At 45.9% G+C, this 21,736-nt stretch overlaps 1 protein-coding gene across 3 annotated transcripts in view; it reads right to left on the bottom strand.

The window, feature by feature from the left end:
• The window catches only part of tiam2a (TIAM Rac1 associated GEF 2a), an 87,191-nt gene that overhangs the window by 54,394 nt on the left and 11,061 nt on the right, over nucleotides 1–21,736 (bottom strand). The window contains exon 1 of one of the 3 annotated variants that reach the window (XM_079174906.1): nucleotides 13,716–13,928. The exons of the other annotated variants lie outside the window; for them this stretch is intronic. The gene's annotated coding sequence lies outside the window, so the exon portion shown is untranslated. Of the gene's footprint in view, nucleotides 1–13,715; nucleotides 13,929–21,736 lie in introns of those variants that run through there. 3 annotated transcript variants of the gene reach the window in all.

A 21,736-nucleotide genomic window follows, 5' to 3' on the forward strand; every position in this document is an offset into this window, starting at 1 on the left:
AAGGTCATTTGGGGGGGTTGAATCGGTGAAGGAAGGCGGCACAGACGCACACAGCATGTACTTGGAACATGATCCAGAGCTACAGTATCTCTTGCTTTCAAGCTGACTATTATTCACATAATTTCAGCTGGATTGATTTTCTGGTGCAATCATTATGCGCTCTCTCTCACACACACACACACACACACACACAACTCAACATCTGTGCAGCAGCGGATCATCTCAGCTAAGTTTATTCAGGTTCATGTCGTTTGTCATATATTCCTATCAAAGCAGAGCTAACACAGAGCCCCCCCGTGTTCAAGCAGTACATCTACAGAGAAAGAAATGCCTGGAGTGATAGTAAAAGTAATAGAATGAGTGACAGGCGGTGCATGGGAAACATGTGGATCCTGAGTGTTTAGCAGCCACAGGGTCAGATAAGAGACCCACAGGCTCCTGGAAAAACAAGCACACACCCAGCCCTGCCCTGGAAGACGGGGCAAAGCACGACAGCTTCCTCGCACAAAAGGAGGAAGGAGAGATACCTAATTATCTCCCCGCCGATAAGAGATAGGGAGACAAAAGTGCGTGTGAGGCGGAGAAAAGAGAAAGGAGGACAACGATTGGTCTGATTAGTCGGTTAACCTTCAGGAAGGTCTGTTTGAATCCCAGGCGTCATCAATAAAAACAAAACCTTTTTGTCCTCCTCAACTTTTTGTCAGCGTACGCTGCGGCATTGTATATTTTGCGCATACCCTGCACAATACACCTGCATTAAACCCATTCGCAAACTGTATTATCTCCCCGAGAGTTGACTGTGTCTGTCCTTTGTGCGCTGCAGGATAATCTGTCACACGCACCGCGATGTGAGCTCTAGTGATTAATACGATCAGCCCACGACTCAGTCACTCATTACCATAGCAATAGCGGCCGTAGTGTACCACGGAAAGTCATGCGAGACACACTCCGGGCTTCCCGAGGTGATCCATCAGACATCGTTGACCATTGCGGTGCTACATCGGTCACGTGGAGTCAGCCGATAGAGGTCACGCGGAATCGCCAGAGGTTTTGGGGGGGAAACAATGGGATGCTGGGGATTCGGGAGCAGGTAGAAGACGTGTGCATGTGCAGTAATCGATGGTCTCATACAGAAGGCAGAAGTCGCACACGTACGCATTAAAAAAACCTCAAAAACCATGAACGCCTAACACGCAGCATCAATCACCAGACTCAACGGGAAGAGGGAAATAAAATGGAGGGAGCCAATATCGATTCATCTGCGATTTGAAAAGGATGGAGTGAATCACTCAAAGTGCCCCAGACGTGAACCAGCACGATAAAAGCTTCTAATCAAAATGACATGCGGTTGGTGAATACAGCTCTATATGGGGTAGTGGGGCAAACAACCAAGGCCTGGCTTTGTCCCAGCAGACACACACAAAAAAAAAAGCACACACACACACCTGCTAAGATGGTACATACTGCTGCAGGGGAGGGCCAAGCACTCTGCAACCAGATGCTCTGTTGGTATATGTGTGAGTATGTGTGTGTGTGTGTGTGTGGCTTCCCATCCATCACTGCCACAGACGTGCATTAATCCTTCTCTGCATTCTTGAGGAGCTCTGACGCCAGAGGGAGTTTGCCCTTGTGGCCTCCCCCACCCTGGGTGTAGAGCCGGCCGGCCCACACCCAGCCCCGGAGCCACTTTTGCCCGCTGCAAGTCTAAAACGTTATTCACAAAAATGTGTTGGCACCGTGTGAGCTGATGGATCGCCAAACACGTGATTTAAGCCTGAAGAGCCAGAGGACAGGTTGATGCTAATGGATATAGTAATTTGAGCGTTATCTCCGCATGCCAAGGCGAGCCATACGCTCATGGTGAACTAGCACTCCAACTGGCAACGGGTCCCCCTTTTATGGCCCATTAAGGGCCAAAATGTCGATCACAGTCGGGCCAAAACGGGACACAAATCACTCCGGCTCGCTCCGACTGCATTCATCATACAGGTTGGAAGACCGTCTGACTGATTCTGTGCCATTAATACATCACGGTCTTTGTCTGCCAAAGCTGTAGGCTGATACAAACTGACAGGCGAAAGCTTTAAGTCTATTAGTGGTGGGTAGGCTAGTCTGGGCCTGTCTGGTTGGTTTGCTCATTGTGGTCAAGGTTAAGATATATAACAAAAGGAGCTGATGTTCAGTTAACCATTAGGGGCAATTACCTGAGGCAATCACAGTCCATATCAAAGCCTTTCTGTTCCCACCATGGCAGGTCTGAGAGACTGCCTCTGTTAAGAGCTCAGGATGGAGTTTAGCTGATGAGAACATCATCCAAACGTGGCAGATCAGTCAAAGTGGCGCAAAAATGCCCACGTTAGCATGAGATAACTCTAATCAACTTGCTTTTCATGTAGCAAGCTGCCGAGATGGATTTTACTCTGCCTTGTTTCCACACGCCGACACTCGGAGAAATGTCTGAAACTAGTGAAACGGAACTTCAAAAACGAGCAGGATTAGCCCGGTCTACCCGAATGGCGGATTAACTAGTTTAAAACTAATTTCCGTGACCTTTTTTTTTTTTTGCAGCGGCGAATCCGAACCACATCACAAATGCATTAGACGAGGCGGGAATGCAATTTATTTCTGTTTAAAAAGTGACAGCGAATGTGAGGATTCACCAGAAAAGGCTTTAGTATTCTCATCACACTGCTGAGCCTGTGCGAGACAAACATAGGCCTACATCCTCGTCTCTGGCTGAGCAGAGGGGGAGCCAGGCGAGCGGCTGTAGATGGCAGGATAAAGCGGTGGGGCTGTCAGCATCGGGTCATGGACCTACATCAGAGCCCTGTAAACACAGGACCACGGGTCTGGACGGCTAAATAAACCATCCATCAGGTGAAATCCACGCTTGTTTAGACACGTCCTGCTCTACCTGGAGCCTATATGCATGCGTGTTTACATACACGCAGCTTATACATGTACTTAAACACGGGCGCAGCCTCTAAAAAAAAGGAAGAGACTCACTTAAAGCACGGCTTTGGTAAACACAGTTCTGAGCTCACGTGCAATGAAAGCTCGCGTAAATCTCCACATAAAGTAACCATCCTCTGACGTAAAGCTGCTCACAGCTACTGGCTCGCCTCAGAAGTGGGAGAATAACTAATATTCTCTGCTGAGCTGGCTGTTGATCAAAGGTGGGTGAATTCCCGAAGCAATAAACAAAATATGAAATAAGACAAGCTTAGTGCAATCTCGCTTTTACAGGAAAGCGAGAGCACCATTGCCCCGGTTATCATTAACCAAAACAATTTGTTTTATTGCAGCGTCGAGCCCAGCTGGCCTGCAATGTACAGTGTCTGTTACTGTCCGCGGCAGCCTTGCATATAAGAGAGAAATCTGCTCAGCATCCTGAAGGCACTGGTGATGGGTGAGACAGCTGGTGAGGAGCCAGGCACAAACACACACACACACACAGAAATTTTACTCATCACATGAGACCACCAGTTGTGGATGTGTAAACAAACAGGCTCTTAAATATGTCGTATGATGTACAGGCAAGGAACAAGGTGTCTTACACGTCATTTGATTAACGCGCATCTACTTTTAACATCAGAACAAAGATTTTAAACAATCTTGACGGACCTCAGCCAACAAAAATCCCGAGTGGCTTAGCAGTGAAGTGTGTTTTTCTTTTTGTGAGGTGTGAGAAATAAGGCTACACCGGACACGCCGTGCCGGAGGGGAACTCAACACTCAAAAACAGGTTTAACACCTGTGGTGAGTGTGTGGACACATCTTTGCATGTCTGCCTCTTTCCCAGCGGATGTTTTAGTCAGTGCACAACCCGTGGCCTAGTTTCTGTCCCCAAACTGTATCATAGGTTAACATGCCATCGAAGTGCATAGAATGTTGCGCGAAACCTGTTTGGTAACGGACTGCTTTTTTCCTTTTCAAGTAGAAGCAGGAATTCTACAAAGCTCGCTCTAAAAAGCAGGCCAAATGGCAAAGGTGAGATTACATTTCACCGTTGAATAATCACAAGAAATTAGCTGGGAAGCCGTTATCGAGCTATAATCCGGAACAGGTGCTCAACAAAGAACGCAGGCAGTCCTGTGCTTAAGTGGGAAAGTTAAATAAACGCGACAACAAAGACTGACCTGCAGGAAGAACTCCCAAACCGGTTTCTCTAGTCACGCGGATGCAGGGGCACGTGAGCTAATGCGATTGCGGCAAAAAGACAAATCTTTGCAAAACAAACTCCTTTGTCCGGCTCTGCAAATCCTTTTCAGCGAGGAATGTGGTTCATAAAGGCCGATAAGACAGAGACGAGCCAACGCGGGCACCGAATGGCACCTCATCTAAAAAAGGGCATGGAGAGACTCGGCTAAGCGCTAGCAGCTGTGCCACATGTGCACCGCTTTTACCGACATGATTAAATTAAGGCCCCTGCCAAACTCATTATTATCCCATCCATATAGGGAGGCTCAAGAATGTCAATGAGGAGCGCGCTCATTATGCAGTCGTCATGCACAGTGCCCAGAGAGAAACAAGTACTTTCACACGATCACAGGCTGTAAATCAACAGCCTGTTCGAGCCGACGGGCTTCTCTATGTGTCATCGAACAGTTACAGGCCGGTATTTAATTTTCATTCTGTAAAATAAAGTCCTCCACCAATTAAATTACAGCTCACAGGGCAGATGTGACTGCCCGGCGATGTCCCACAGGACGGGCCGGTGGAATCGACAGGCAGATGCTCCCACCGGCAGAGGCCACGAAAGGTCAAGCTGTTCCATTATGAGAGGACAAGGGTGGTATTTATTCACAGCCCTCTCCTCCTAAGCAGGGGCGGGCTTAGCGCGAATGGAGATGGATACTTAACCCTTGAGGCAAACGGCTGACAACAATCCATCCACTGTTAACTCTTATTACTGGTGAAGATTCGGAAACACCAAATGAGAGGAAGGTATGAACAAAAAAAAAAGAATGGCGGAAAGAAAGTTGCCGGAGAAATTCACAGATTATCCTCCCAACTGAATGATCAAGAGGAAGCGCTGCCACCCAGGCGAGATAATAACAAAAGAATCGGGAACGGGGTGTTCTGACAATACTCTGTCTATAGTGGGGTAAACAATCCAAACTGACCTGACTTGTCTGCAGAGTTTGCTTTGTCTACATCAAACTGGCTCTGATGTACCCCTTCATACAGCATATCGGAGAGGATACTGAACTCCAGCTATGTATGAACGTACCATGGCCTTGGACTCCTGTGGCTAGCCAAAGTGTAGCGCACAGTGTGCCAAACAGCCCAGACATTAAGCATGATGATATGGATGCTGGGAAGAGATCGGAAAGAATGAGTGCAGTCTTCCAGCTTGTTAAAATGCTTTTTGGCTTAGAAATAATTAACCCTGTGGCATTGTATGATAGCATGATTATTAGCAAAAGCAGAAGGCATGTCTGGGACCAAATATGAGCACTTAGGCAATCCCCCTTAGAGACAGAGACACACACACACACACACATCATTCAGAAAAGCTGCTTCATGACTAATGGTCTACTTTCTCTTATGGATTCCATTGAAAGGTTGAAATGTGTTAATTAAGGCTTCAACATCTCAATTCAAAATGTCATCAGCTACAGGACAAATTAACATAGAATTCATCAAGTGAAAGGAAAGAATACAGAGACAAATGATGGATGAGGCGGATAATACAACCCGACTGTGTAAGTACAGCAACAATCATCTTAACTGTCAGGAAACCCCAGTTCCTGGCTTTTCTCAACATTGTTTTTATTAGGTTGAGCCTGGGCACGCCAGTACGAACTTGTGCACTGTATAATATTGTTATTAGTATAAAAAAAAAAGGCAACCACAAGTTTCCAGTGAGGCCGATGGCTCCACGCGAGTAGACCACAGGGCTTGCTGCTGGAGACAAAACCGCTCGCTCACTCAAACACACACACACATAAAATTACTAGGACATGGGTCAAAATAGCTTCAGGAAAACATCACCGTTATTAAAGTCATTCTTTTACAGTTAGGCTCTCTGCCGGGCAGAGACAGACATTTGAACCGAGAGAATTGGCAACAGTTGATGAAAACTGTCCAAGATAGAGCATTGATACCCGAGGCCAAATAAGTGAAATTAAGCTTCTAGGTGCTGTTGATATTGAGAGAGAAAATGAATTGCAATAACCTAGACACCAAAGTCAGCGACATTAGCCTCCTATTAGTCACCAGTCAGGGCGTGCTCCTTGGATTACTAACCTCATGAGGCTGTGAATAAATGATTTCACCCTCCAAGGAGGGAAATGATTTATAATGAATGACTTCACCGCTGTGCGCATTCACTTTACACCCCATCCCGTCAAATGCAAGGCGAATATCAATGAGTATAAAAAGGGGAAGAAAAATGCTCTGAAAGGTGTTTTTTTTTCTTCTTCTTATTCTTTGATATGAAGAAGGATTCGTATCATGAAAGCAGATGAGGTCGGGATCAAAACTTTCATCCAACAGGTGGTTCACACACGGTTACTCCATCGACATGGAAGATGAAGGCTTTGAGAGGTATACCCGTGTAACACACAGTTCTTGTTATTCAGCTCGCAAGAATGCAAGCGCAAGAGCTGCTATACAACATGTGCGCCACACTGGCCCCACATACTTCTACAGTGATTTTCTCATATGCACACACACACACACACACACACACACAAACGGGATGTGCACATCCCTTCTCTGTGTGTGTGTGTAGCTGTGAGTCAGTTGTTCCCCTCTCACCACAGAGAGCCAGTCTAAACTGCACGATCACATCATCGGCCACATCCAGGGAGATCCGTGTGGAAATGCCAAGGATTGTCCTGTTGAGTGGGTCAAACCACGAGGGAGGTTTGAGGGGTTGAGTGAGATGACCCATACTTGGGTAGCTAGTGCTAGCTTGCTACGTCCTAGCCACGATGGCTAAGAGAGGTGGGCTCAGTGGGCAGCAAAGCTCACAAAGTCCAACCAAAGGACAAAAGTCATCTGCTGTTTTCATTTTGCAGGCACTTATCCAGGCTTTTTTGTCCTATTTTATGTTTCGCTTTCACCCCATGGCTATTGATATTAATTGATATTCCCTTTAAAAGGGAATATGCTTATTGGCTTTTGAGTCTAGAGTTAGATTCATAAGATTCATAGAATTCTCAGAACAGTATACAAAGCTAGAGGCATGATACGGTTAGCTTAGCTTAGCTTAAAGACTGGAAGCAGGGGGAAACAGCTAGCCTAGCTTCTAGCATCTGCCTTTCAGCACCCTTGAAACTTATTGCAGTGTTGCTTAGACCTCGATAACCTTTTTTTTTTTCAATCAAAGTAGTAGTGCTTGGACAGAGGGACCAGGAACAGATTAGTTAGAGTCTATAAACCAAGCAGTTCACAATTTCTTGGCTCCAGCACCTTTAATAACATTAGGATCGAGCTGCAGACACATTAGGAGTCAGCCTCTCCAATGACAGCTGAATGTCAAACTACAGTAATAGCCTCTGGTATACCCCGTACACGCACGCACGCACGCACGCACGCACGCACGCACGCACGCACGCACGCACGCACGCACGCACGCACGCACGCACGCACGTGTGTCTGCTGGTGAACTGGTCGCCCTCCATCTCCTCTCTACTGTCATCCCATACAGCTTAGAGACTCAGTACCATTGCATTGATATTCTGTGAGTGGCAACTGGCAAGTTTTCTTTTTACAATCGTGACATGACTGTGAACCCAGAGACTGATCAAACATTTAAAAAGTGGCATTTATGAGAGCCCGCTGCCGTAACACCATTTGAAGAAGAAGACGCATTAATATTGCAGGACTGTCCCGGGTCTCAACAAGCTGAGCAGCGACCTGCACTCTGCGTAATCCGCTTGACTTGGCATCAACCCATGGAGGAACCTGCCGGCGATAAGACTGACCTTCTTGACTTTGTATAAATGCTGTGCTCTTGTGCAATTTCTTGGGGCGGGGGGGGTGAGTTGATGGCATGTGTGATGTGGCAGAACTGGGAGGCAACAAGGATTAGAACGACACGAATTGTACAAAGCCGGCTGGGTGGGAAAGTCTCGACTGTCCGTTGCACCTGCGCCCATCGACTGTGAAAACCAGCCGAGCCGTGCACTGTGCAGCCACGGTGGCATGAAGTGTGAGCAAGTTGTTTCCCCTGGACCGGAGAGAGTGAACTCTGGGTCAAACAGCTCTTATGTAACAGCCAGGCGGAGATCGTGTTTTGGTGAGAGCAGAGAGAAAAGTGAAGCTGGACGTTTTTTCTGGGCGAGGAGGAAACCCAAGTCGACTGTAGTGAGAAATGGAGAACTGCGAGTCGATCTTCGGGCATCCAGAGGGTGCTGTAAAAATAAGCAAGGCCACACACACGCGCACGCGCACGCGCACGCACACGCACACGCGCACGCACACGCACACGCACACGCACAGCAGCCTGGCCGATAAACCACTTGGCTTCCCTTACTTCGAGGATGTGATGCATATTATACAATTTTGTTGCCATTTCACAGAGGCGTAGCCTGCAAAGAATGATTAAACAGATAAAAACGTTCCTAAAACTACATTTTCTTTGACCTTATCTTGGCGTGCTTTACATCCTTTACCGTCTGACAGCTGAGGCCTGTCAGCTGAATAAGCCAAGACGATGATATCGCCCCGGGAAACGAGGCCTTTTGGATACATTTACCTCTTTGGAGAAAAGCGTTTTTGAAGAAAGCTTTAATTGAGCGTGTTCACTGAGTGGATGCCAGGATTGCCGGTGACCTAAAGCAATCAGGACCCTGCCTCTGTTTGCGCTGGCTGGACGCCAAATGACTGAGCCAACATGACGGGGCCCGGAGACTGAGAAGTGGAGAAAAGAGCTTATCTTGCTCGGAGATCAAACCGCATACTGCTGAAGTGCGGAGGGGGCTGGACAGTGAGAGGAGTGCTAATGAGCCAGAAAATGTCGCTTAACAGAACACAAACACACCGGTTGCCAAAGACCCTCCCCAACGCACTTCGTGTCCGATACAAAGCCCAGGAAACTGTGCAGATAAGGCCACGTCATGCCCAGCGCAGTTCAGTTGGAGCGAGCTCCTGAGCAAGCAATAGAAGGGGAACAACAAACATCAATATCTCGTGGGAATTTTGTGTTGTGATGACGGATATATTGGTACCAAAGGTAGACGATGATGAACGGACCATTGGACACAGCTGGATCCATGTGTGGGCAGTGATAGATTTGTGCACATCCCAACACTCTTCCCACCTGCCCTTTATAAAAGTGTGGTACTAAGATTCTTCATTCAGAAGAATCCCATCCTGATGGGATAATGATCAGGCTACGGGGATGCCGAGACTTGTTATCCAATTAACTATAAAAAAGCAGAGAGATCTGGCACAATTAATATCACGCAGTTCAAAGACACAAACGCAGCTTTAATTATTCAACAGATGATTCTGAATACATCAGAATCAATCGCCTAGCTTGATGTGCTGTGCATCAAAAGTTGGTGGGCTTCCTAGCTTCCGTCAGAGACAAAAGGAAAGTCATATTCCACCCAGTGATGAGCAGGTGGCATGTGCTGGAGTAAATGTGTACCCAGTATTTGCTCCATCCATCATGGGGGGGGGGGGGGGGGGTCAACACACAAGTCACATGGCGCCAACTGAACATCCAAGCAGCGAGCACTTTGGTCTGTAGCACCAGCTGTGTTTGCCTTTCCAATAGGGCAAGGATAGTAAGGAAGACCTTATGGCTACTGGGCCGAGGTAGGGCAGATCAATCTCAATTTCTATTGTTATTAGGATTGACCGGTAAGTAGGCCTACACCCAAGGAGAGAGAGAGGGGGGGTGGGGTGCAGAATTGGGGGTGTTTCCTATTCAACAGGGCTATTGATCGCCCGAAGCGTGGGCCAACACGTGCCGTCTTTTGAAGGTATAAGAAACACAGATGTTTTGCACACACGGACTACTGCACACGGTGGAGACGTGATGCAACTCGACTGATTCCAGCTTGAGTTTAGAATCAAAGGGTTCAAACAGTATTTTACACACACAGCAGCCACGTGCTCAAAGAATATGTTTTGAGCATAAAAGATCACAAGCACTCCTCTCCGTAGCAGCTGGATGTGTGTAGCTTATCAAGTCTCATACGCAGATCAATACGCCAGCAAATAGCCTTTGTGCCAAATACTACTTGTCCGCTCCGCTTCATTGTTTATACAATTTGATAATCAAACTACTTCTTGTACGTCCAGGAATTGTAAATCACGTGGGTCGGGCTCAAATTGCCGAGGCGGCACCTTTTCCAGACTGATGTATTGCATGCAGTCTGGTGAGCTTCCAGGAACTACATGCACTGCTACTCAATTGCTGCCATGGGGGCATTTTTGCCTCATGCACACCTTTCGCCATATGATTTATATGACCATCAGGAAAAGCATGGTAATGGCATGCCTTGCAGTGATTCCTCGGGGGTTAATGAAAGTCTTACTCACAAGTGAAGTCGTGTGGCGCTGTTTAAAGAGCTACCACGCTCGTTTCTTCGCCTACACCCCCAATCACCCGCACCTAACTCCTAATCCATTACCTCGTTTGACACATTGTAAAAGCGCCCGCCACCATTTAATCTTCATTTAATTTGCAAAGCCATTCTTCAGCAGGTGACCCCAGAACGGCGGCAATCCAATTTAGACCTTAGCATTAATCCCCTTTAGAGGTCTGGCGGTTAAGAGGAGCGTGAATTGGGCGCAGCGGTTCAGCTGGATGAGACCAAGTCGCTCTGCTGAGCTGGACAGAAGGTTCCTGTTTGTGCAGAAGAGCAGGGGATCTTGTGTTGGAGCAGATACACAAAGTACAGCTGACTGAACAAATCCCTCAAAGTGGATGGGGGTGTGCGTGTGTGTGTGTGTGTTTGCGTTAGTGCGTGCCTGTCCGCCGACCAAGAAGCCACAGCAAAACAAGTTAAATTCAGAATCACTGAATTATGCAGCACAGAAGGTACACAGTTCTTTTTTCGTCCGTTTGTTCGTCACAGGGATCAGCTTTTATTGTGGTCCAAACTGCCGCTACAACACAGGACGGGTAATGTCAACGTCGGGTTGGTGATAGCGCTTTGACCTGTACTTGTGTGCACCCAGGAAGAGGGTCAGAGCCAGCCATGTGTCTTTTGGTTGGCGCCTCGATGAGTGCGGTAGCAAATGAGAAGTCTCGGCCAGGAGGCTGTCAACGCCAGCTTGTAGTTCACCTGCTTTTTATAGCAACCACTCCAGACACGGCTGGCCGTACACTACCGGCAAACGCTTTGAAAGCCGAATATAATCTCAACCACAGATGTAAGAAATAGAGACATGCAGGCCACCATTACGCTTGCCTGACGGGACTGTCCACACCGAAGCAGAGGAAAGGACATTGTAACCGAGGGAGTGGACATGCAGAGAAGTGGACAAAAAGAGAAAGTTGTGATCGGTTTCAGATCCTTTTGTTTCAAAGACGCGCACCAGTCATGTGGAGCCCCCGTGGTTTCCCCCTGCAGTGCCTCTCTACCTAGAGACAGTAGAAGGCCTTCATCCCCGTGTGACAATAAGCACAGATGTTATCCGTGCCTGATAAGTCACATGCGCCGCCACCTTATATGGAGAAAAATGTGCCGGGGAGAAGACATGAAACATTGGCGTTTCTCGGCCAGAGTGCTTCAGAATTAGCAACAACGGGCACTCACACACTTCAAATGGCCTGCGGAGAGGAGAACAAATTCCTCACTTGATGAAGGCTACTGTTCACACAGAACATCAGATTATTAGTCAAATAACTCTTCTTTACATAACTCCAAATTCCCAGATTGTGTATCAGCTGACTTCAAAATAGGCTGTTTCATGAGGAGGGAAGTCTTTTTGTGGGGATTACGTCACCGTGTCACGATGTTACTGAGACCGTCAACTTAAATTAGACAAGAGATGAGCTGTGGATGCCTGTGAAGGGACTCCGTGCTACCCAGAGAGAGGGTAGCATTACGTTTCCTTTTTGTCACCGGTAAACAACTTTGACAAGCAGACGTTCCTGCCAGCTGAAAGCCTTAACTCGCAACTTGTGCGACAAATGGAAAAAGTGAACACAACCATAGAGCATTGTGTTTTCCATTCAAAAAGGAAATTACGGGCCACACTCCATCAGTATCACTCCGGTTCAAGACCCCGTCCCAACCCGGGGAGAAACAGAATAGTAAAAACATAATGTTCCTTGTGGTTGAGGATTTATTCGCCGCAAAAATGTTAAGCGCAAAAGGCAAAAACATGCATGTGGTGCCACGGCTTCTGACCCGGCGATTTTGTTACAGGCCTCCAAAAGAAATTCCCCCAAAAAACACATGAAAACAGAATCATATAACTAAATAACTATTTCTGTAGAGTCCATTAAACAGGCGAGGGGGGGGGGGGGGGGGGCTAAAATATAAACCCATCACACAGCCCGTTCCCCCTCCAAAAAAAATAAACAAAAGACATTATTTTCTCCTACGCTCATGTTGGGCTGAGTCTAATTCCTGGCTAAATACGATCCAAGTAAAATGATTAGAAACCATTTACAGTGCATCCACTCATTTTATCCATCATTCAATAAGCATTAATCCCATTAACTGCCATAAAGATAGCATTTCCTCACGACTAAACTTGAACAGGCGGATCAATAACCACGCTGGCAAGCCTCTGCGAGTCAAACATTAGCCTGTGTTTTATTGTCACGAAACCCTCCACAGCAGCAGTGCAAAGGTAGCAGGACAGTGAGACTGACACGTTTCCCTCGTGGGTTTCCATGACAGAGGGCCAACCATGCCAAAAGGCGTGCCCAGCCCTTCCTCCTTACTCCTGGGGTCTTGTTTTCTCTGGGCGGGCCCTTCCCCTCCAGGGGTCTCGGGGCCCTTTTGTTTCCCCTGTATGCGACTGGAGAGCCCTTCCACCCCAGCACACGGCCACACAACAATACAAGCCGAAATGTAAATCACATCCAAACACAACAGCGGAACACCATACCCCGGCATTTAGCGGAATGACCAATGCGCCCAATCTCTCAGTTCATAAATCAGAAGGAAGAATGAGGAGCAATGAGCAGACACGAGACACTGCTGCAGGCTACATGGTGAACATCCACACTCAAGTGATCTATTGTGTCTTTGGAGCGACACCCAGACACCTTTGGTTTTGGGAGGTTTGATTCATTTGCCACTGCTGAGCGAGCTGACAGGATGCATATTATTGAATGTATCATAACAAAGTGTGTTTCACAGCAAACAAGAGTAACAACAGATATTGCATTCAGCACTCACACTGCCAGTTCTTACATCTGACATGATAATAAAAGAGGGCGGTCACTACTATACTTTTTTTTTTGCAGCGGCTCGTGGGTTTTGGCTACAATAAAACGCATTTCACCATGAAACGATTGTGTTTTTATAGGTTTTATGTTCAATGATTTCAGTCACAGCTGCTGCAGCGAGATTTACTACCAACCAATGAGAGGTCACCGGTGACATGAATATCAGCCCCCCCCCCCCCCGCCGCAAACAACCGCAAACTTTTGGTCATCAGACAAACTTTACTGCTTATCGTTGCGTTGAAGTGTCGTAGAGCGGACAAAGCGCTCGTACAGACAGACACGAGCGTAGTCCTTTAAAAACCAACATGACTGAGAAGTAAGTTCTCCTGCAACTCACCCGGCTAACGTCTCCTCTGGTGAAACATACTTCGCGCAGCATTCACGTGCTTCCTTCTTCTTCGAGACCGCTAAAAAATGTTTAAAAAATAACGTCGTTGCATTGAGCATAAACATGGAAATCGGAATGTGTGTACTTCCACGATTCCTCTGCTCCCGGAGCAAACGTTCCTGGGACGGAGCGTCAAGAGACCGCGGACTCCTCCCAGGCAGTGTGGGGTTAAACTCCTCCTTCCGACGGACTCTGCGCGAGGGGGATGGCCGTGTGCATCTGTGCAACACGGAGCGCCGGGGGATTAATCAGAAGTCCATCCCAATGCATGATAGAACACGGTAATTTAAGGGTTGCCAAACACGTGGTTCGAGGACCTTTTTTAGGGGTCGTTCGTGGAGATGTCAGGGTCCTCTGCAAAATCAGTGTCAATTACATGACTTTCGCCGTTAAATTAAAGGAGCACACCACAATTTCTATACATAAAGTTCAGTTTGTCCATGTGATGATGATGATGTCATCAGTGTTGTCCTTGGCGTGAGACTTAATATTTTAATAAAAAAAAGTTTGCTTTTACAAGCTGGAGGTGTGGGGGTTTAAAATAAATTGGTATTTAGGAGGCAACGGTGTTTGATGAGCTATCGAGGTGCATGATGGGAAATGTAGGATCCAGTGTTTTTGGACCGTATGCCGTTTCTCAGCCTCTGCTGCTTATGCCTTAATCTGTCTCTTGTGTGTCCCCCCAACTTTATGGAAGTACATAAAAAAATAGCTGGAGTATCCCGTTAAACCAGTTAAGGCACAGATGGAGTCTAAAAACGGAAATGGACAGTGGATGTGCACGGAGTTCTGTTCATGCTACACTAAATATCTGCCACATGGACACATTCACACGTATTTGTAGTCCATGTGTCCATGAGGATCCTCGCAGATATGAGCAGATGGCAAGTTTGTACAGACAGAATATCAACGTGTGATATTTAATATTTTATTTTAACCCACCATACATGCATCTAATTTAGGATTATTTATTTAATTTGGATCTGTAGTCCAATGAGGATTTGGCAGCCCTTGACCTAAAGCATTGCCCTAGGTTCCCAACTAGCTGTTTGGTTTTTGGCTGTTGTTTGCTCGGTAAGGTGAACGAGGTGAACCAGGTGAGCATATTTTGCATAACACCAACAGTCCTGTCTGTCACACGGACTAATGAACTGATAAGCATGCATGACAGGAAACAGGTTTGGTCTCCTCATACATTCGCACGGCGTGCTATCGTTCCAGTATTCATCCCTCTCTTTCTGGTTCTCTCTTATCATTCTCAGTCATGCAAATCCAAATGCCTTCACTCCCTGATAACACAGCTGCGATGACCAGGCCTACCTTCCTGCAATCTCCCTGGCAATGCTCGTAAACCACAGTCCAGCCTTGTGTTTCGTAATGTGGCTCTTTGGCCAGGCGTGTCGGGCTCGGCCAGACCCATCTAATCTGCATATCAGCCTCTTTACAGCTGCTGCAGTAGAGTCTGAATGGAGATGCCAATCTCTCTGCTGCCCATTGTCGCTGCAAATACAGTAACGCTCTGCTCCTTTCATCACAGAAGACCTGTCTGCATGAGAAGCCGCCTCTCTATTCAGCTCCAGTTAGCCCAAATCAACCGCAATGATCCATAGTGCAAACTGGGTGTTACCAATGACGTGTTACATATCCCCACCCAGTATGTAATGATGTTCAGTGGAGCATTCTGGATATATTCTGGCCACATGGATGCTCCCTGCGTCATCTGGCAGCTTTCAGGAGCTCTGGTCACTCTGCATCTGATTAAACATAATTGGCTCTGACAGACATCCTGCCACCTATCATCCCTTTCTGTCTGTCGGCCTGACACCAGACAACAACCCCGACCGGGCCTTTCCCAGGAACTCTTGGAAGGAACTGTTAAGAGGACCAGTGATGGCAGGAATATTGGCATTGCCAGTTCATTGCTTGAAAGCACAACAGCGAGCAGAAGAAAAAACAGCGAGCTCAGCCAGTATATTCTTTTTATTCTGCTGACGCAAAACAAATATTGTATAGACAGGCAGACAGGTATGTGGTCACACACATACACTCACAGTTATCAACACCTCAGCACCATCTCCTTCCTTTGAAATGAGGCTGCTCAACACCTCCAGACCAGTCACACTTTGTCCTGCCATTATGGTCACTCTAATAGGATCGTCATAGTAATTGTATGTGTGTGTGAGAATAGGGAAGGGCAGATCCCCTGCTAAGTGATTTTCTCACCCTCCTCACTGCTGCCCATTGTACCGATGTGACATTATTGCCACTGTACGAGGGCCGGCCTGTTCAACGTCCACACGTTATTACCACGCTCATTTGTCATGTAGCCTTTAATGACTCGCTGTGGCTGGGAGAAAAATTGGTCTCGTACAGTCGTTTCAAAGGCTGGCAGGCTGGTGCAGGAAAGGTGCTCTGCGGCTGCCTGGAGGGGGGAGATGTTTTTTTTGTCATAAGGTGTGAGACAGAGGGAGGGCTATAATCAGACACTCTCCCGCCACACCCTCAAACAACTCCTTACTTGTTCCTGTTTACAGCAGCCAACATTAAAGCGCCCGCAAATGCAAAAAAAGGGCGACACCGCAGGCAGCCTATACAATAGACAAAGGAAATCTTTACACACAAAAGATAGGGGGGGGGTTACGAGTGAAGATTAAAGTAAGAAAAAAGCCTGGCCACTTCAGAAAGGCTTTTAATTGAACGCGACAGATCTGATCAGAGTGATAGCTTGCAGACTCCTAAAGGGCCGAACTAATGACAAATCAATGGTGACAACGAGTGAACTGTGCGTCACAGCAGCCAACCTCTCGCGCCAGTGTTATTCAGGTCTCGAAACGGACAGACGGAGCACTTAGAGCCGCTGATTTACCTTCCATGTAGGCCAACATGTGATTTCATTAGTGTTTCGATAAAATCCTCAGACCTTACACTGTAATTCTATTAGAAACAGATCGTACACAATGGCCTTTTGAACAAATTCCTTGAACTGTAGCCCTGTGGAAATTACTCAGCAGAAACATCCGCCACAGTTTTCATTTTGTGCAGAAATAAATCCAGCAGTAGAAGTTAGAGATGATGGCTGACGGAGCAGGTAGATGCTTGACAGAGCGACCTGCGCCTGCTATCAGAGGGTATATGAACCTGAATAGATGTATTGGAGTGGGGAAACTACCTGTGTGATGGATCTGTCCCCCACACACTGCATCATCTATCTGTCTGACTGCCCGTCTGCCACACGGATATGTCATTACTGAGAGGAGAGGGAGAGCAACAGAGAGCAGGAAGGAGGCGAGGAGGGGGGCGGGGGACAGGAGGGCAGGGTGTGCTTGAGCTGTTGATTACTTGAGTCCTAGGTGAAGAAACTGTCACAAGGGTGTGATAGAGTGGGCAGTTGAATTAGGTTTTTGTGTCCCTGTGTATATGGAGAAAAGATTTTGAGACGGCCATTTGATGAATGGCAGGATGGGGCTGTAAAACAAAGATTGAGCTCAGAGAAAGGAAAAGAAGAAGACAAGCGAGGCTGCACCTGTTGAAAATAAATTCTGGTAAATAAAAAGCACCCGAGGCCATGAGTCTGCAAGAACCGGATTGAGCAGGAAAGTTCACGCTAAAAAAAGTTGACGGAAGCAAGAGACAGAAGGGAAGGGAGAAGTTGTTTCTAAATTGTGCAGCATCAATTAATAGAGCATGTACCAAACAAGAACACAGTAGTTCCTAGACTAGGGGTCAAGAGCCTTAAGTCACAAGCTAAACCTGAGGGCTCAGGCTTTTGAGCTACACAATAGTTCATTAGTAATATTTTGCATTTGTCTTTGCTTTTTTTCTCTTTATTTAAAAGCGTAGGAGTGATAGAATGTGTGGGAGTGAATGTGATAGCTGCCTTATGTCACAATTCACATTTTGACTTTTTATGCCAAATGCCCACAAGTGCCGTCGGATGAGCACCAACAAGAATTAAATCACAACATTAGAATCAGGCAGTGGTTCTATTCCCTTTAATTTAGCGGTCTATTTGTTTGCATTTAATGCAGTACATGAAACAGGATGTGGATTTATCATCACATCACTGTATGAATGTGTTCACTCAACATACAGTATATTCAGTTTATGGTATAGCCCATTGCTTGCTTGCTCAGATAAGCTTTGTGGATACATACGAGCATCTGTTGTGTGTTGTGTGGGAAATCTGTGTTCTATATAGTTATACCAAATCCCTCAAGGCTACAGCACTACACGAAGAAAACTCAGCGATCAGTCTTTTTTTCTTCATCTCTGTAAGCCCTACTGTCTTTCCTGCACAGAATTCCTAACTGTTACCAATTCCTCTGAGGCAACATTGCCCACCTACATTAGCTCAAAAACATCCAGCGGGATGGTTATTATACTGAATGAATCTGCAGTGACTGACAAGAAAATTGCCTGTCCTAAAAAAACAAGCATGTTTGTCCTCCCATCAGGCAGTGTCAAGTCTGGCACACAGTCCAAAGACGGAAAAGAAGAATATTATTGATGGACTGATGATGGACAGCTCAATGTGCGGTCAGCGTGACAATCAGACCTCCATCTGCACCCAAGAAAACACACGAGGGCCCATTTTTACATCTTCTTTCACAGAATGTAGGGCAGACTTGACGATGACAAAGTTGAGAGCATGTAAGTAGCCAAGTATGTCCCGCGTGAAAGAGGAAAGGATATAAATGATTGAGAGACTATGGAGAGATTACTGTGTGAAAGACAGATCAGGACTGGACATGCCTTGTCTTTTATAGACACACAGAAAGAGAATTAAGGGAGAAAGCAGTCTGTAGCTGTGGGCTGGCATGACAATTTAAGCTGCTTCAAATCCCTTAACTCCTGGTCGAGTGACTGCAACCGCTGCTTTGCAGCCAGTGGAGGGGAATCCGGAGAAAACACAGGGACACTTGATTGAGTTATCATAAGCTAAGAATTGAGTCAAATGAGGATAACATATTACAAGGCAACAATCATACGTTGAACACCAAAAGCTCTATTCAGTAAAAAAAAATGGCAACGGCTGATTCCAATGAGCCAAATGCAATCATTCACTCTGAAGTGTAATGTGATTTGTATTAGGCTGTGCTGAAGCTAAATTCTGCTCATTCTAATTCAATAAAGGCGACAAACAAACTGAAAACAAGCTATACCATTCAGACACAAACAGCCCGGAGCAGAAAGTTGAAGGCTATGACAAACGTGTTAATTGCATTCTTTAATTGCAACACTCAACCACACAATAACGTTGTCGCCTATTAATGTATAGCTATGATTTTGATATTGGTGGCCTTGGTGGCTCCCCAGCATAATATCGAAGGTGTTAGAAACAAATGGGCTCTCATTGCTCCATCAGGACTGTGATTTGCCCTCCGCCAATCCACAAGGTAATGTTCCCACACCCATTACCTCCTCGCCCCCCGCCGACAAACACTTTCACACCCATGTGAAGGGAGCAGAGCACAGGGCTGTTAAAATTACCTTGTTAAAATCTGCTCATTTCACTTTCTTAATTAGAAACACTCTCACTGCTTTCCCACAAAATCATCACCTACCAGTGCGACGCAGAGTATCGAGAAGCTCTAAACCCAAGCGAGGCAGTTGTCCGTCTGGCAGCTCAGGTTTTAAACAAAGTAGGAGATGAATGACTTGGAGCCGTTAATGGAAAGCTGACACTTCCCCCACAAAAAACTGTCTGAACTGGTTTGTTTAGAGAGGATTTGGAGGAATGCATGGTAACCATGGATAGGTTCTTGTGCTGGTAAGCTTACATGTCCTTGTTTGGGTCTGTGTTTTAGTCTCATAAGCAGTTTTTAATGTCTCCTTGGGGATAAACTTTAGTTATTATGGCAGGTCTGTCAAGCTTTCAGTTTCTCCACATGTAAGAAGAGCGATACTCAACATAGTTTGGATTGTGGTTTCTTTTTTTTATAGCATTTACAAAAAACAAGAACAAAAGTACAAGGAATTGATCAAACACAAAGAATAAACAGTGTTTAACAGCTCTAACATAGCCACAATCAATAGCATGTCCGGCTAACTAGCATACAACTTATGTAACCAAACATTACATCCAAGGCCACGGATGACATCATTAGCTAACTACATTAGTTTAAGGGGTTGCTAGACTATTACCTGTGTTATACACGGTGTGGGCGCCAGTCCCGGATGCTAGCAAAGTTAATGCTAACATTAGCTCCAGCACTGTCCTGCTCTTAATTGGACTTGTGGAAGTTTAAGCACAAGCAACCTTTAGGCGGTGTTACTGTCTTTTCAGTTTTAAAACGAAAACACTGCACTAACTATTTTCTACTTTTCCTGAACCACATGTCCACGTTTTCCCCCTCAGTGTTTTAGCACAATATCATGTGTGAAGCTACAAGAGTATATTTATCACCCTTTGGTTCTTGTTTCAATATATGACACCTGGAGAGTGTTTTTAACCAGCTAATGTAGCTAAAGGTAGCTTAATTAGCTAGCTTGCTAAAACTTTCATTTTAGCCTGTTAAAGTAAAATAATATATAGTCAAACTACTATAAAGCCTGAGTGGCAATTCTGCCAGGGTTATCGCTGTTAACCGTAACGTTGTATGTGCAGTGCGAGAAGAGAAAGCCTGACAGTTGTACCAACAGTAGCTAGCAAAAAAGTGCAGACCTCTGAGAAAATGAGTCTATGTGAGCACGCTGTAAAAGCAATGCATCGAGAAAATGATAGACTTCAAACATTACACGTCACTAGAGCTTCTAAGGCAGTGAGTTATGCTGCGATCAATATTTAGGTCCATTTCAACAGGTGTGCGTCTTGAACTGTGTATTCTCATGGGAGAGCGGCGAACAAAAGAAAAGCACTCAGCACTGTTTAGTTTTGCAGCAGGTCTCCCTTGGTGTTTGTGTTCTCTACAGCAGCGCTTTGTGTGTGTGTGTTTACCTATTAGTCAATTTAGCTAATAATAGCTAATGGATGAGTTCATGCGAGACTCTTTTCATTTGGGCTGTGAAATCGGATTAGTTCTCCTGTGTGCTGTGACGTGTGTGTGTGTGTGTGCGTGTGTGTGCATGTGTGTTTGATTTGACAACAAAGTGTGTGTAAAAAGCTATCCTGTCCATAGAAGCGACAGAGCATCTGTATCTAGAAGACAACAGGGAGTGTGTATGCATGTACAAGTAGGGGACAAAATAACTGAAACAATCAAATAGTATATGATATGAAGTACAGCTTTAACCTTCTAAAGAGCTTGACCTCGTCTTGTGCTGCTGCTGTACAAATCCTGAACTGTTGGTAACAGGATATTGGAGCTTATTGTGAGAAGGAAAGGCTCCAGGTCTTCGCATCCTAAACAGGTTTAATGCTGTTTGGGTCTGGTGGCTTGGGAGGTTCCTAGGCAGCATACTGATGTTAAAACGGCTGCAGGGCCCAGGAACTCCAGGAGCTCGGGAAGCTCCTGTGTGTCAAATAGTTTGGGCTAATTTAACTGTAAATTGTTACAAGAACTTGATTATTTTATTTCTTTTTTGGGGGCGAACAGAAGAACAACATTGTGTTTCCAGGTTTGGCCTGACTTGTTCTGCCCTAATAACCTAATCTAATAAATATATAAAAAATGTTACCAATGGATTTATTCATGTTGATGAAGTTTGACTTGTGTCTGTGGATCTTTTTTGACGGTGCAGCTGGTCAAAGTTTTGACTTTTGGCAGCGTAGCCAAATGTTGAGACTCCAGTGCTCCATGTTAACACTTAAGAATAGATTGCATTGTGTCAACTGAGTATTGAATAACAGGTCTTATCTAAACAGTGAAAAACAAGAATTTCTCACAGCTCTGATAACGGATTTACAAAAAACAAATCCCATACAGATAACACTGGAAGTTTTGTGTAGATGCAAATAATGTACCTTTTGGAAATATCTTTGCCCTGTTTGAACTGAACAGCAGATGGGTACAGTTCCAAATATAAACGCT

This window comes from Pholis gunnellus (assembly GCF_910591455.1).
Source record: "Pholis gunnellus genome assembly, chromosome: 15".
In the NCBI taxonomy this organism is placed as follows: domain Eukaryota; kingdom Metazoa; phylum Chordata; class Actinopteri; order Perciformes; family Pholidae; genus Pholis; species Pholis gunnellus.